The 12177-nt window shown below is 43.0% G+C and overlaps 1 protein-coding gene across 1 annotated transcript in view; it reads left to right on the top strand.

The window, feature by feature from the left end:
• Positions 1-12177, top strand: part of LOC135560329 (adhesion G protein-coupled receptor E5-like) — a 114477-nt gene that overhangs the window by 41494 nt on the left and 60806 nt on the right. The window lies entirely within an intron of this gene.

A 12177-nucleotide genomic window follows, 5' to 3' on the forward strand; every position in this document is an offset into this window, starting at 1 on the left:
TCTCTCTCCCTCTCTCTCTCGCTCTCTCTCTCTCTCTCTCTCTCCCCCCTCTCTCCCTATATCTCTCTTCCTATCTCCCTCTCCCCTCTCCCCATTCTCTCTCTCTCTCTCTCTCTCTCTCTCTCTCTCTCTCTCTCTCTCTCTCTCTCTCTCTCTCTCTCTCTCCCTCTCTCTCTCGCTCTCTCTCTCTCCCCTCTCTTACCCTCTCTTTGTCTCTGTCTCTGTCTCTGTCTCTGTCTCTCTCTCTCTCTCTCTCTCTCTCTCCCCTCTCTCCCTATATCTCTCTTCCTATCTCCCTCTCCCCCTCTCCCCATTCTCTCTCTCTCCCCCTCTCTCCCTATATCTCTCTTCCTATCTCACTCTCCCCCTCTCCCCCTCTCCCCATTCTCTCTCTCTCCCCTCTCCCTATATCTCTCTTCCTATCTCCCTCTCCCCCTCTCCCCATTCTCTCTCTCTTACCCTGTCTCTTTGTCTCTGTCTCTGTCTCTGTCTCTCTCTCTCTCCTCTCTCCTATATCTCTTCCTATCTCCCTCTCCCCCTCTCCCCATTCTCTCTTTCTCCCCTCTCTCCCTATATCTCTCTTCCTATCTCCCTCTCCCCCTCTCCCCATTCTCTCTCTCTCTTACCCTGTCTCTTTGTCTCTGTCTCTCTCTTTCTCTATCTCTCATTATCTCTGGTCCTCTTGTAGACATCAATTAGTGTAGCGACAGCAACAGCTATGAATGCCCTGTTATCACCTACTGTACAAACACCATGATATTATTCTATGTAAGTTGTGTCAATGTGATTATGTGTATTTACATATTAATGTAGAAGAAACAGCAACAGCCGTGTGAGAGGCTCAGGTCTCAGTTTAGATTGTCTGTGCGTGTTTGTGTGCTTGTCTGTATGTGTGAATCCTACATGTAAAGGAAACAAAACGTTACTTTGCATGATCTTCTCTGTTCTGTGCCATATTTGTAGAGCGGTGATTCCAACTTCTCCTCTAGAAAAACAGAAAGTCCTCTTCTTTGAAGTATTCCACAACTAGCACAGCTGACTCTAATGGTCACCTGATCATCAAGCCTTTCATTCGTTAAATCAGCTGCATTAGTTCTGGAATACATCAAATACAAGGAGAGGATTGTGAATCACTGGATGAGAGGTTAGGGAATCACTGGAGGAGAGGTTAGGGAATCACTGGAGGAGAGGTCAGGGAGTCACTGGAAGAGAGGTTAGAGAGTCACTGGATGAGAGGTTAGGGAATCACTGGAGGAGAGGTTAGGGAGTCACTGGATGAGAGGTTAAGGAATCACTGGAGGAGAGGTTAGGGAGTCACTGGAGGAGAGGTTAGGGAATCACTGGAGGAGAGGTTAGGGATTCACTGGAAGAGAGCTTTGGGAATCACTAGAGGAGAGGTTCGGGAATCACTGGAGGAGAGATTAGGGAATCACTGGAGGAGAAGTTAGGGAGTCACTGGATGAGAGGTTAGGGAATCACTGGAGGAGAGGTTTGGGAGTCAATGGAGGAGAGGTTATGGAATCACTGGAGGAGAGATTAGGGAATCACTGGAGGAGAAGTTAGGGAGTCACTGGAAGAGATGTTAGGGAATCACTGGAGGAGAGCTTAGGGAGTCAATGGAGGAGAGGTTATGGAATCACTGGATGAGAGGTTAGGGAATCACTGGAGGAGAGGTTAGGGAATCACTGGAAGAGAGGTTAGGGAATCACTGGAGGAGAGGTTAGGGAGTCACTAGAGGAGAGGTTAGGGAATCACTGGAGGAGAGGTTATAGGGAGTCACTGGAAGAGAGGTTAGGGAGTCAATGGAGAAGAGGTTAGGGAGTCACTGGAGAAGAGGTTAGGGGGTCACTGGAGGAGAGGTTAGATGATCACTGGAGGAGAGTAGGGATTTACTGGAGGAAAGGTTAGGGAATCACTGGAGGAGAGGTTAGGGAATCACTGGAGGAGAGGTTAGGGATTTACTCGAGGAGAGGTTAGGGAGTCACTGGAGGAGAGGTTATGGAGTCACTGGAGGAGAGGTTAGGTAATCACTGGAGGAGAGGTTAGGGAATCACTGGAGGGGTGGTTAGGGATTCACTGGTGGAGAGATTAGGGACTCGCGTGAAGAGAGGTTAGGGAGTCACTGGAGGACAGGTTAGGGAGTCACTGGAGGAGAGGTTAGGTGATCACTGGAGGAGAGGTTAGGGAGTCACTGGAGGAGAGGTTAGGGAGTCACTGGGAGTCATGTTTCCTTCTCTCTTCAGACCTCGATGAGTGCCAGGAGACACCTCAGGTTTGTGGCAGCAACACCAGTTGCCTCAACACCTTTGGGAGCTACCACTGCCAGTGCCAACCTGGGTTCAGATTCTCTAATCACACTTTGAAGGTGAGTCCCACAAGAGGGAATCGTTGTGTGTGTGTGTGTGTGTGTGTGTGTGACTTCTCTTGATTAATTGATTGATTAACTGCTTTAGCTTGAGACATCACTACATACTGTACATATGTAGGTATGTAAAGACTTTATAGAGTCCATAGAGACTATAGCATTTGTGACTTTAAAGACTATTGAGACTATGGATTCTAAAGGGACTAAAGATTCTATAGTGACAATTGATACTATAGAGACTATAGGGACAATAGCTACTATGGCAACCACAGAGACTGAAGCAGGGTAGCCTAGTGGTTAGAGTGTTGGACTAGTAGCCGGAAGGTTGCAAGTTCAAATCCCCGAGCTGAGAAGGTACAAATCTGTCGTTCTGCCCCTGAACAGGCAGTTAACCTAACCCACTGTTCCTAGGCCGTCATTGAAAATAAGAATTTGTTCTTAACTGACTTGCCTAGTAAAATAAAGGTAAAATTAAAAAATTAAAAATAAAAATGTATGTCTATATAGACTATTGAGACTATCGAAACTGAGGGACTTAAGATACTATAGAGACTATAGAGACTGTAGAGGAACCGCAGAAGAAGGTAACGACAAGAGAATGGTTGAAGATGCATAAGGAGTAACCATGGTGATTACTGGGTGTGTTGGGGAATAGTGCTAAGTGAATGTGGATATGAGTGTTGAAATGACAGGTTAAGATGATTGACATTTGGATATTAAGAGATTGAAATGTGGATATTAACATATTTGGAATAATAAGAGATATTATTTGTACTGAGTGAATGAGAGCGTTCAGGGAACTAACCTCAGTGTGAAAGAGGTGTGTGTATGAATGAATACCGCAACCAGTTCTGTGAGCTGAGTATTTAACATTATATAGGAATTCTGCGTGATGTGAAGATATGAAAGGAGAGAGTACTATTACCGAATATACTGTATGAATATTATACTGAGGTACTAGAGATGTGATGATGTAACAATGTATGTAGAGTATAATGTGTTACTAGAGATGTGATGATGTAACAATGTATGTAGAGTATAATGGGTTACTAGAGATGTGATGATGTAACAATGTATGTAGAGTATAATGGGTTACTAGAGATGTGATGATGGAACAATGTATGAATATTATACTGAGTTACTAGAGATGTGATGATGTAACAATGTATGTAGAGTATAATGTGTTACTAGATATGTCATGAAGTAACAATGTATGAATATTATACTGAGTTACTAGAGATGTGATGATGTAACAATGTATGAATATTATACTGAGTTACTAGAGATGTGATGATGTAACAATGTATGAATATTATACTGAGATACTAGAGATGTGATGATGTAACAATGTATGAATATTATACTGAGTTACTAGAGATGTGATGATGTAACAACGTATGAATATTATATATTATAGATAAGCTTCCTGTGGACAAATAGATAAGCTGCCAGTGAAAATGAACAGAACTCACTGAACTCAAACAGGCTGTAAGGGACATTTGGGACAGAAAGAGTAGACAGTACAAGTCAATAGTTAGGACATGCCTACTCATTCAAGGGTTTTCTTTATTTTAACTATTTTCTACTATCAAATAACACATATGGAATCATCTAGTAACCAAAAAAGTGTAAAACAAATTTGAAATAATATAATTAGCCACCCTTGCGTTGATGACAGCTTTGCACACTCTTGGCATTCTCTCAAACAGCTTCATGAGATAGTCACCTGGAATGCATTTCAATTAACAGGTTTGTTTTGTTAAAAGTTCATTTGAGGAGGCAGGTGTGGTATACAGAATATAGCCCTATTTGGAAAAAGACCAAGTCCACATTATGGCAAGAACAGCTCAAATAAAGCAAAGAGAAACGACTGTCCATCATTACTTTAAGCCGTGAAGGTCAGTCAATGTGGAACATTTCAAGAACTTTAAAAGTTTCATCAAGTGCAGTCACAACAAACATCAAGCACTCTGATGAAACTGGCTCTCATGAGGACAGCCACAGGAAAGGAAAACCCAGAGTTACCTCTGCTGCAGAGGATCAGTATTATAGTTACCAGCCTCAGCGATTTCAGCCCAAATAAATGCTTCACAGAGTTCAAGTAACAGACACATCTCAACATCAACTGTTCAGAGGAGACTGCATGAATCAGGCCTTCATGGTCAAATTACTGCAAAGAAACCACTACTAAATGACACCAATAATAAGAATAGATTTGCTTGCACCAAGAAACACAAGCAATATACATTAAACCGATGAAAATGTGTCCTTTGGTCTGATGAGTCCAAATTAGATTTTTTTTGGTTCCAACCGCCGTGTCGTTGTGAGACACAGAGTAGGTGAACGGATGATCTCCACATCTGTGGTTCCCACCGTGAAGCATGGAGGAGGAGGTGTAATGTTGTGGGGTGCTTTGCTGGTGACACGGTCTGTGATTTACATAGAATTCAAGGCACACTTAACCAGCATGGCTACCACAGCATTCTGCAATGAGCCGCCATCCCATCTGGTTTGCACTTAGTGGGACTATCATTCGTTTTTCAACAGGACAATGACCCCAACACACCTCCAGGCTGTGTAAGGGCTATTTGACCAAGAAGGAAAGTGACTGAGTGCTGCATCCGATGACCTGGCCTCCACAATCACCCAACCTCAACCAAATTGAGATGGTTTTGGATGAGTTGGACCGCATAGTGAACGAAAAGCAGCCAACATATGCTCAGCATATGTGGGAACTCCTTCAAGACTTTTGGAAAAGCATTCGAGGTGAAGCTGGTTTAGAGAATGCCAAAAGTGTGCACAGCTGTCATCAAGGCAAAGGGGGGCTACTTTGAAGAATCTAAAACAGATTATATTTTGATTTGTTTAAAACCTTTTTAGTTACTACATGATTCCATATGTGTTATTTCATAGTTTTGATGTCTTCACTATTATTTTACAATGTAGAAAATAGTAAAAATAAAGAAAAACCCTTGAATGAGTAGGTGTGTCCAATCTGTGGACTGGTTCTGCATGTCAATGCAACAGGTTCAAAATGATTAGACTACAAGAAAGGGACTTTGGGATTGTTTACTTTAGAAGGTGCCTATTCTGCTTAATGGGACACTGTATCATCTGAAGTGTCTGAAGTATGATTCTGTTTACACATGGTTTTATCAAGACTTCTTGCCCAAGATGCAATAAGATTGAATAAGATGAAGACTTTTTTAGCACTAATTATTAGATTAAGATGAAGACTTTTAGGACTGATTAAGATGTAGCATAGTGAAAACTAAGTATATGTTAATTTTCTTTCTTCCAGAACTGATGGAAATTCCAATATCAAGTTTTCTGTTGAGTTTCCCAATGGTTTTGTCACGTCTGCTCCTGCTCCCCCTCTCTGACGCTCGAGGTTGCCAGGCGGCTCATCATTACTCACACCTCTCACCAGCGTTACGCGCCTCAGCGCTTCATCGGACTCACCTGCACTCCATCACATCATTGATTATCTAGCCTATATCTGTCACCCCCTCCAGTTCATTTTCCACGTCTGCATTGATGTTGTTTTGTTTCTCCTGTCCAGATGCTGTTCCTGTTTTTCATGTCTGTTAACCCATTAAATATTCATTCCCTGTACTTACTTCTCGTCTCCCAGCGTCTGGCATCACAGAGCCATTACAGATTGTGTACATTTCCTTTTTAAAGACTTGCTGAGGCATTTAACAGTTAGTGACACTGTAGTAATATACAGTATAAAGATACCTGGATCAGGCTGTTTTTTAATAGATTTTTATTTAACCTTTATTTAACTGGACAAGTCAGTTAATTAAAAACTAAATTTTATTTACCATGATGCCCTAGGAACAGTGGGTTAACTGCCTTGTTCAGAGGCAGAACAACATATATATTTTTCTTCCAGCTCCGGGGATTCGATCTAGCAACCATTCGGTTTTTGGCCCAATGCTCTAACCACTAGGCTACTGCCGCCCCTTAGGATACCTATCACCCTCGACGTGTTAAAAGCCATTTTAACAATTTTAAATATTTTAACAATAGTTATCACAGTGTAATACAAGGAGGAAAAGTGAGGGAAAATGTTGCTGTCTGAAGAGGTAACATTGAATTGTACACAGCATCTCCTCTCACTCTATCTTGGTTCATGCAGGTGACTGTGACCTCCTCCTCAGACCAATTGGCAGTACGCCCAGAACATTGTTCTGTGATCCAAAAAGAGTATCTCAGATTCAGATTTGAGAGAAGAAACCTTGTTAGTTATCAGTCAGTCAGTCACTTGCAGGAACCAACGTTGATGATGAATAATGAATCATGTAAATCATGCTTATATGAATTGTGTGGATAGCCGTATATTAGAGAACTAACGGGACTGTCCCGGCAGAGCTCCTGACCGATGTGTACTATGTTGCATTAAGTTTGTTGGAACCTCTCCAGCTTGCTGATAATAAAGAATTAATCATTTAAGTTTGACTTTGAGTCCCTGGTGGTAATTTCTACGACAATGCAAATAATGTTATGTTGTCACATCAGTACGTCAACGATTGTAATGGATACCCTTTTTGGTTTGTGCAAGTGTGATTGATAGGTGAGACCGGCATGTTTGTGTGTCCGTGTGTTTGTGTTTGCGCTTCTGTGTGTGTCTGGCAAGGGCTCAGCATGTTTTGTGTGTGTCCACTACAGATGAGGATATGTGTGTGTATTTGTGCATCCGTGTGTGTGTGTGTGTGTGTGTGTGTGTGTGTGTGTGTGTGATGTGAGGATCTCAGCTTAGCTTGTGTGTGTGTGTGTGTCCACTACAGATGAGGATGAGTGTGTGTATTTGTGCATCCGTGTGTGTGTGTGTGTGTGTGTGTGTGTGTGTGTGTGTGTGTGTGATGTGAGGATCTCAGCTTAGCTTGTGTGTGTGTGTGTGTGTCCACTACAGATGAGGATGAGTGTGTGTGGGTTCCCTCGGTGCGCAGCCCTCTGGGTATGTGCACAAACACACCTGGTCGGTACACCTGTCTGTCAGGGCTTAGTAACCACGGTAACAACACTGCTCCCGGCACAGATGAGACGGCTGAGACCATGCTAGCCCTGAGCCCTGACCTCTGACCTCTAACCCCGACCCCCGACCTCTAACCCCATGACCCCTATATCTTGGCAACATTCCAATCCAGACATCTGCCTGAACTCACAGCTGTACCCATCACGTGATATAGCAGTAGTCTGATGCCTGACTGAGCTGTAAGTCCAGAACAGACTGTGGGAGGAGCGCAGTACTACATAGAGCCATGACTACATGGAACTCTATTCCACATTAAGTAACTCACGCCAACAGTAAAGTTTGATTAAACAAGAAATACACCTTATGGAACAGCGGGGACTGTGAAGCAACACAAACATAGACAAATGCATATAAACACAAGATAACATACACAGTATACACTCATGTACACAAGGATAATGTGTTGTAGATAAGTGGTAGAAGAGTAGAGGCCTGAGGGCACACACTTAATATGTTGTGAAATCTGTTATCAATGTATTGCAATGTTTTTAAAACTGCCTTAATTTTGATGGAAGAGGAAGAGTAGCTGCTGCCTTGACAGGAACTAATGGGGATCCAGAATAAATACAACTACAGCTACGTAGCACACAACCATTGGTTGAAGCAATGCAACGACTGCATTGTAGTCGGACTGGAATGTGACCCCGTACCCTAAACCAGTTTGAACTATGACCCCAACACATCGTCTTGCATGAGGCAGAACTAAGACTCGGAGTGCGTTCCAATAATCCCTCCTCTCTCGTGAAGTGCACACTTGTTCACTTTCCTTCACTGATCTCACACTATCATGCCCCCACCAATCCAATGCTTTTCCAGTGTTTTATTTTAAACGTTTTTGTTATATTACACTCTAATGTTATGTATATAAAGTGTAATATTGGAATTCAACCTTTCGGTAACTAGTCCAACACTCTAACCACTAGGCTACCCTGCCTATTGGAATGCAAACTCAAAATTGTATACAATTCTATATCTGACATGGTAGAGGTGTCTTATATTTAGACAGTCAAACAGCGATGGTCTCAGAAAAAACGATGCGGAGGAAATGCATCAAATTTTAAGTGCGGTCCTCCGGACCAGGTTGAAGATCAAATGGGGCCCACTTGGCAAAATGAGTTTGACCCCCCTGAACTAGACTGTTAGAGAGGTCACTACCCTCACTGTTCCCAATACTACTTCCTCAAACAGAGGTTACTGTTGTGCCACTGCAAACCGCCCCATAAGGACAGGTCTAGGTTCAGTTACTGTGTAAGCCTGGATAATGATGATCAGTAAGGGACAATGTAAACTGATCTGAGTGTGGTGCTTATATTACAGTAGGGACTTTCCTCTGTTGCTGTAGTTACCGTTATTCCACTGGCAGCTTCCTCTTTGTAGTGCTGAAGCCCAAATGACACCCTATTCCCTGTATAGTGCACTACATTAGACCAGGGCCCATAGTGCACTGTATAATAGGTTGTCATTTGGGATGCATGCTAGGATGGTTACCATGGTAACATTTTCATCACTGGTGTGCTGTGGGTTTCTGGGTGTTTTAATCTCCACCTCAACTTCCTCTCTGTCTCATGTCTTCATTTATAACTTAGTTAGTTGGTATCTGATGGTAAACTTGGTGACCCATGGCAACAACTTGGATCTACTATGAGCATGATAAGGATGTGACCGTTTTCATTTGTGTGTTGTGTTGGTGTGGTGTGTTGTGGTGTGTGGTGTGTAGTGTTGTTGTATCGTGGTGTGTGGTGTGTAGTGTTGTTGTATTGTGGTGTGTTGTGATGTGTGTTGTGGTGTGTGGTGTGTAGTGTTGTTGTATCATGGTGTGTTGTGGTGTGTGTTGTGGTGTGTGGTGTGTAGTGTTGTTGTATCATGGTGTGTTGTGGTGTGTGTTGTGGTGTGTGTTGTGGTGTGTGGTGTGTAGTGTTGTTGTGTTGCGGTGTGTTGTATTTGTATTTATTAAGGATCCCCATTAGTTCCAGTCAAGGCAGCAGCTACTCTTCCTGGGGTCCAGAAACATTGAAGCAGTTTAAAAACATTACAAAACATTCACAACAGATTTCACAACACACTAAGTGTGTGGCCTCAGACCCCTACTCCACTACCACATGTCTACAACACAAAATGAATGTGTACGTGTGTGTATAGTGTGTATGTTATTGTGTGTGTACGTGTGTGTATAGTGTGTATGTTATTGTGTGTGTACGTGTGTGTATAGTGTGTATGTTATTGTGTGTGTATGTGTGTGTATGTGTGTGTATAGTGTGTATGTTATTGTGTGTGGATGCGTGTCTGTGCGTATGTTTGTGTTGCTTCACAGTCCCTGCTGTTCCATAAGGTGTAATTTGATCTGTTTTTTAAATCATATTTGACTGCTTACATCAGGAACTTGATGTGGAATAGAGTTCCATGTAGTCATGGCTCTATGTAGTACTGTGGAATAGAGTTCCATGGAGTCATGGCTCTATGTAGTACTGTGGAATAGAGTTCCATGTAGTCATGGCTCTATGTAGTACTGTGGAATAGAGTTCCATGGAGTCATGGCTCTATGTAGTACTGTGGAATAGAGTTCCATGGAGTCATGGCTCTATGTAGTACTGTGGAATAGAGTTCCATGTAGTCATGGCTCTATGTAGTACTGTGGAATAGAGTTCCATGTAGTCATGGCTCTATGTAGTACTGTGGAATAGAGTTCCATGTAGTCATGGCTCTATGTAGTACTGTGGAATAGAGTTCCATGTAGTCATGGCTCTATGTATTACTGTGGAATAGAGTTCCATGTAGTCATGGCTCTATGTTGTACTGTGGAATAGAGTTCCATGTAGTCATGGCTCTATGTAGTACTGTGGAATAGAGTTCCATGTAGTCATGGCTCTATGTAGTACTGTGGAATAGAGTTCCATGTAGTCATGGCTCTATGTAGTACTGTGGAATAGAGTTCCATGTAGTCATGGCTCTATGTAGTACTGTGGAATAGAGTTCCATGTAGTCATGGCTCTATGTAGTACTGTGGAATAGAGTTCCATGTAGTCATGGCTCTATGTAGTACTGTGGAATAGAGTTCCATGTAGTCATGGCTCTATGTAGTACTGTGGAATAGAGTTCCATGTAGTCATGGCTCTATGTATTACTGTGGAATAGAGTTACATGTAGTCATGGCTCTATGTGGTACTGTGCGCCTCCCATAGTCTGTTCTGGACTTGGGGGACTGCGAAGAGACCTCTGGTGGCATGTCTTGGGGGGTATGTATGGCTGTCTGAGCTTTGTGCCAGTAGTTCAAACAGACAGCTTGGTGCTTTCAACATGTCCAGTCATCTCATAAATACAAGTAATGAGGAAGTCGATCTCTCCTTCACTTAGAGCCATGAAAGTTTGACGCACATATTATTAGTGTTAGCTCTCTGTGTACAACAGAAGGCCAGCCGTGCTGCCCTGTTCTCAGACAATTGCACTTTTCCTACAGTAAGTCCCTCTTTGTGGCACCTGACCACACGACTGAACAGTAGTCAAGCTGCGTCAAAATTAGGGCCTGTAAAACCTGCCTTGTTGACAGTGTTGTTAAGAAGGTAGAAACTAGGTCCTGTAGGACCTGCCTTGTTGACAGAGCTGTTAAGAAGGTAGAAACTAGGGCCTGTAGGACCTGCCTTGTTGACAGTGCTGTTAAGAAGGTAGAAACTAGGGCCTGCCTTGTTGACAGTGCTGTTAAGAAGGTAGAAACTAGGGCCTGTAGGACCTGCCTTGTTGACAGTGCTGTTAAGAAGGTAGAAACTAGGGCTGTAGGACCTGCCTTGTTGACAGTGCTGTTAAGAAGGTAGAAACTAGGTCCTGTAGGACCTGCCTTGTTGACAGTGTTGTTAAGAAGGTAGAAACTAGGTCCTGTAGGACCTGCCTTGTTGACAGAGCTGTTAAGAAGGTAGAAACTAGGGCCTGTAGGACCTGCCTTGTTTACAGTGCTGTTAAGAAGGTAGAAACTAGGTCCTGTAGGACCTGCCTTGTTGACAGTGTTGTTAAGAAGGTAGAAACTAGGGCCTGTAAAACCTGCCTTGTTGACAGTGCTGTTAAGAAGGTAGAGCAACACTTTATTATGGACAGACTTCTCCCCATCGTAGCTACTGTTGTATCAATATGTTTTGACCATGACAGTTTACGATCCAGGGTTATTCCATGCAGGTTAGTCACCTTCACTTGCTTTATTTCAACATTATGCATTTTAAGATTTATTTGAAGTTTAGGGTTTGGTGAATGATTTGTCCCAAATATAATGCTTTTAGTGTTTGAAATATTTAGGACTAAATGATTCCTTGCCACCCATTTTGAAAGTAACTGCAGCTCTTTGTTAAGTGTTGCAGTCATTTCAGGCTCTGTAGTAGCTGACATATATAGTATTGTGTCATCCTCATGCATAGACCCACTGGCTTCACTCAAAAGTATGGCAACTGCTCGGCCTCCAACCACAAGGCACTACAGTGTTGTAACGGCTTTCTTCCTGGGACGTAGAGGCGGACCAAAACGCAGCGTGGTTATAGTTCATGTTTTTTAATAAGAAAACTCAACATGAACATAAAACAAAACAATAAACGTGGCAAAACCGAAACAGTCCTAACTGGTGCAGAAAACACTAAGACAGGAAACACAAAAGAACTATGGTCAGAACGTGACAGTACCCCCCTCCCCCCACCCAAGGTGCGGACTCCAACCGCACAACCTAAACCTATAGGGGAGGGTCTAGATGGGCATCTGTCCGCGGTGGCGGCTCTGAAGCTGGACGTGGACCCCACTC

The sequence above is a fragment of the Oncorhynchus nerka genome, linkage group LG15 (genome assembly GCF_034236695.1).
Source record: "Oncorhynchus nerka isolate Pitt River linkage group LG15, Oner_Uvic_2.0, whole genome shotgun sequence".
In the NCBI taxonomy this organism is placed as follows: Eukaryota; Metazoa; Chordata; class Actinopteri; order Salmoniformes; family Salmonidae; genus Oncorhynchus; species Oncorhynchus nerka.